General features: G+C 30.8%; 1 long non-coding RNA gene across 1 annotated transcript in view; it reads right to left on the bottom strand.

Moving 5' to 3' along the window:
- LOC137642401 (uncharacterized) overlaps positions 1-1895 on the bottom strand; it is a 20291-nt gene extending 18396 nt beyond the window's left edge. Inside the window, exon 1 of the long non-coding RNA XR_011044770.1 lies at positions 1806-1895. This is a non-coding gene — a long non-coding RNA (uncharacterized lncRNA). The remainder of the gene's footprint in view (positions 1-1805) is intronic.
- Between the last annotated feature and the right edge of the window lie 3378 nt (positions 1896-5273).

Below are 5273 nucleotides of genomic sequence, written 5' to 3'. Positions count from 1 at the left end.
TTTACCAGCTAATGAAAAAACCAACAATGACAAATTACTATGTATGGCATTTATCGACTATGAAAAAGATTTGATTCTGTCAGAACTTCAATAGCAATAAAAGCCCTTCAAAGACAAGAAATAGATGAATCTTGTGTTAGAACACTTGAAAGTATATCATACGGGAAGTACAACATCCTAAAAAAACATAGAAATAGTGAGAAAATTTCGACTTATTGAGTTAGACAGAGAGACACCATCTCTCCTAAATTATTAAGTTTTTGAAAATTTAGATTGGGAAAATGTAGGAATTAACATTAAAGGGAATATGTTAAAAATTTGAGATTTGCAGATGACATAGTTCTTTTCAGTGAATCATGGGAGGAATTGCAAAAGATTATAAAAGCTTTCAATAGAGAAAGCATAAATGTACGACTGAAAATATAATATTCAATGAAAATGCTGACCGACAACAAAAAAGGTTCATAGATGAACCTCTAGAGATTGTTAATGAATATATATATATATATATATATATATATATACTTAGGATATACTTAGGACAGACAGCAAGTATTTCTCAAGGACATGAGACCGAAAATAAAAATCTATAAGAATGGGGTGGAGATATTTTGTTAAACAAAATGAGATTATGAAAATTAAAATGCCACTTTATCTAAAAAGAAATGTTTTTAATCAAATGGCCCAACCAATATTAACTTATGCATCAGAAACTTGGAACCTTACTAAACCCTTAGAACAAAAGCTAGTTATAACTCAAAGAACAGTAGAAAGAATAATGATGGGAATAACACTAAGAGACAGAAAAAGAGCAACACGGATACGGGAACAAACTAAAGTAGAAGATATCCTTACAACATTTTAGAAAAAATAAATGAACACGGGCAAGACATATAATAAAAATGACATATAATAGATGAAAAAGAAGAATAACAGAATGGGTCCTAGATATTGCAAACGAAGAAGGGAAAGGAAGAGAGGACGATGGATAGGCGAGCTAAGAAAGTATGCTGGTATAGACTGGCATAGAAAGACCGTAAACTTGAGTGTAGGCGGACATTTCACATCCTTTGACCTGCAGTGAACTAGCAACGGTGAATAATATATATATATATATATATATGTATATATACATACATATATATATATATATATATATCCTCCATTACATAGTTGTATATTTATGATTAATATTAATAAATGATTGTTTAGGTAACATGTTAAAACTTAAAATGGTTACTGATGAATGTGTACAAGTTACTGGTTGGTCCCATGCATATATAAATATGTATGCATAAATATATGGATATATATATATATATATATATGTGTGTGTGTGTGTGTGTGTGTGCGTGTGTATACTGTATATAAATATGAGTGGTATATATATATATATATATATACATATATATATATATTATATATATATATATATATATATTTATATATCTAAAAACACTCAACATGTACATATATGTAGATATACTGTATATTTATACAAATATATAGAATCATATATATATATATATATATATACTGTATATATAAACATATATGTATATATACATATATGTATATAGTATATGTGTATGTGTTAAAAACACACACATATATATATATATATATATAGAGAGAGAGAGAGAGAGAGAGAGAGAGAGAGAGAGAGAGAGAGAAGAGCTATCTATGCATCCCAAATATATGTCATTTTGCATTTGAATATCGCAGACTCCTGCGATTTTTGCACACAACATGCAATAGCGTTTGTGTTTTGAAACAAATCCAAAAAATAATAATCCAATACTAACTCTTTTTGTAATAAGACGTCCAGAATATAACGTATCCAAGTACTGTAAGTGCTTTAAAGCGTCCAAGTAAGTGCTTTAAAGAACTGCAAACTTTTGACACTTGCACCACACGAGACCTGCAGTCTTAAACTGACGTTAGGTTGCCAATGCCCACCAGAGGATGCCCACCAGAGGATGCCCCACTGAATGACGTATCATGAACTTAAAACTGGTGGGGAGAGGATTTTTTCCAACATGTTAAAATGCAAATCAACATGTTAAAATGCAAATTCTTGCAGATTCTTCCGGGCTGTTAAGTCATTTCGTTTATTAAGGTTATATTTTGTGTCAGTTATCTCTCAAGAATTATTAAAATCTCTATAACAGTATTCAATAGAAACTTAAAAGTAATTTCGTTTATTCGGGTTATATGTTCTGTCAGTTATCTCTCAAGAATGATTAAAATCTCTATATCAGTATTCAGTAGAAACTTAAAAACGTGAGAAAAATGGTCTGTAATCCTCAAAGTAAAGGATAGAAAAAAAAAATAAGGGCAAGAAGGCTCTTTTTACTGTCAGTTATCTCTCAAGAATTATTAAAATCTTTATAACAGTATTCAGTAGAAAACTAAAAAACGTGAGAAAAATGGTTTGTAATCCTCAAAGTAAAAGATAGAAAAAAAAAACTAAGGGAAAGAAGACTTTTTCTTTAGAAAAATAAAATCATTAGATGAGCAAGATTTTATTTTTTGTTTTCTTTTGTTAATCACAGTAACTAATTTAAAAGCGAAAACAAAACCTGGCTAAACTTTTGTATATGAGCTAAACTAGTCGGCCTAAACGAGATTTGGGACTTGATTTAACGGATACCCTCATTTTATAAGTGTAAAAAAATGCTTATTTTGCAGGCAACAAGGAAAAAGTCAAGGTTATGTGAAAAGTTACAACTCCGTCTCTCGATAAGCGTGAACAAACTTGGAAGAAGATATTCTTTTTTTTTTTACTTTTATTCAAAATAACAAAATACAATATTTACATTTTGTCAATTAAATAGTTGAACACAGGAATTTCTTTGTAAAAAGTTTCTTCAATTTTTCCTTATACAAAATTGACGCAAACCATCTCACATAATTTAATCTTCCTCTTAGAAAACCCAGAGTATCATTTTCACTAAGTTTCTGCATACGGCTTATCCATATGCTATACACATAATTACAAATTAGAAGAACTGCTGTGTTCCTATCTTTTTTACATTTAGTTTGAATGTCTAACATCAATAATTTGATCCATTCCTTACCTTCTACAAAACACAAAACTTCAAATTTACTCTTAAACCATTGAAGAAGAAAGGATTAAACCCGTTCTTGTTGAATCTGGGTTTGTATGCAACACTTGCTGTTGATTCTACTTACTGATGATAGTCCAGTCGTCCAGCGACTTCTGTACAAGTATTAATCTGCTTTGAACCGGTATCGGTATAACGTTCCAGTTACCGTAAAGACCTACCGTTCGAATGATTGCTACACGACTTCGGTTTAGGTGCTGGTGTGAAAAATTGTGAAAAAATGTAAATACGTTTAAGACATTGCGTTTATGCAAGCACCTCGGATAACGTTTTCCTAAGAAAAGGCTTCTTAACTCGTAAACCAGGAACTTAAAGACGTTGAACTTTCTTTGTTTATTTAGCGTAGCTTACAAAGAAGTTCGAACAAAAACCACCTGCACTAAAGTACCTGTTATTGTTTTTCTGTGTAAACAAAATCTATGTTACTGTAAAGACCTACCGTTCGAATGATTGCTACACGACTTCGGTTTAGGAAAGGTGTGAAAAATTGTGAAAAAATGTAAATACGTTTAAGACATTGCGTTTATGCAAGCACCTCGGATAACGTTTTCCTAACAAAATGCTTCTTAACTCATAAAACAGGAACTTAAAGCCATTGAACTTTGTTTATTTAGCGTAGCTTACAAAGAAGTTCGAACAAAAACCACCTGCATTAAAGTACCTGTTATTGTTTTTCTATGTAAACAAAATCCATGTTGTTTACTTATAAACACTAACCATAGAAAAAGTTTATATCTATCTTTAATTCCTGTTCTCTCATTCATCCCTTACACCCGTTTAGACTAAGCAGAGGCAATCTTTAAAATAGTGTTTATAAAATTAATGCGATGGCTAATTTTGATTATTTTACGAGAGAGAGAGAGAGAGAGAGAGAGAGAGAGAGAGAGAGAGAGAGAGAGAGAGAGAGAGTAATAAGAAGTGGTTAAACCTATCTTTAATTCCTGTTCTCTCATTCATCCCTTACACCTATTTAGACTAGGCAGAGACAATCTTTAAAATAGTGTTTATAAAATTATTGCGTTGGCTAATTTTCATTATTTTACGAGAGAGAGAGAGAGAGAGAGAGAGAGAGAGAGAGAGAGAGAGAGAGAGAGAGAGAGAGAGAGAGAGAGAGAACACTAACCATAGAAAAATGTTAAACGTATCTTTAATTCCTGTTCTCTCATTCATCCCTTACACCCGTTTAGACTAAGCAGAGGCAATCTTTAAAATAGTGTTTATAAAATTAGTGCGTTTTAAATACGTCTAAGACATTGCATTTAAGCAAGCACCTCGGATAACGTTTTCCTAACAAAATGCTTCTTAACTCATAAAACAGGAACTTAAAGCCATTGAACTTTCTTTGTTTATTTAGCGTAGCTTACAAAGAAGTTCGAACAAAAACCACCTGCATTAAAGTACCTGTTATTGTTTTTCTATGTAAACAAAATCCATGTTGTTTACTTATAAACACTAACCATAGAAAAAGGTTAAACTAATCTTTAATTTCTGTTCTCTAATTCATCCCTTACACCCGTTTAGACTAAGCAGAGACAATCTTTAAAATAGTGTTTATAAAGTTATTGCGATGGCTAATTTTGATTATTTTACGAGAGAGAGAGAGAGAGAGAGAGAGAGAGAGAGAGAGAGAGAGAGAGAGAGAGAGATAGTAATAAGAAGTGGTTAAATGTAATAATACCTATTATTTTTTATGGTCTGACATCCGATCTACCAAAATCTGAATGCAAGTATTTCAGATATGAATCTAAGCTATAATTATAATTTAGATCAGGCTATAAATGAGCTAGGTATCACCTGAAGGGGAAATTTATCCCATGCAATTTTTTAGACCAGAATTTCATGAATAAGGAGAATAACTTTGGCAGAAAGCATGAATCCTGAATTAATGCCAAAACTTAAAATTATATATATATATATATTTTTTATTCTTTATTGACAAAACTTTATATACATTGTAGTACAATATTTATATTTCGTTTACACAAAACAGTGGGTTTTATTCTGTAACAATTATACATTTTCCCCATTACATTATAAAATATTTTGCCAAGAAAAATTATATTTTCTTCCATAAAGAAATACAAATACCATTAAACCAATTCTTAATAATCTCAAAAGTTTAACCTGTTTAGTTAATAAAGACTA

This window comes from Palaemon carinicauda, chromosome 1 (assembly GCF_036898095.1).
Source record: "Palaemon carinicauda isolate YSFRI2023 chromosome 1, ASM3689809v2, whole genome shotgun sequence".
In the NCBI taxonomy this organism is placed as follows: Eukaryota; Metazoa; Arthropoda; class Malacostraca; order Decapoda; family Palaemonidae; genus Palaemon; species Palaemon carinicauda.
Note: the sequence above shows the minus strand (reverse complement) of the source record. Positions and strands in the feature narration are given on the sequence as shown.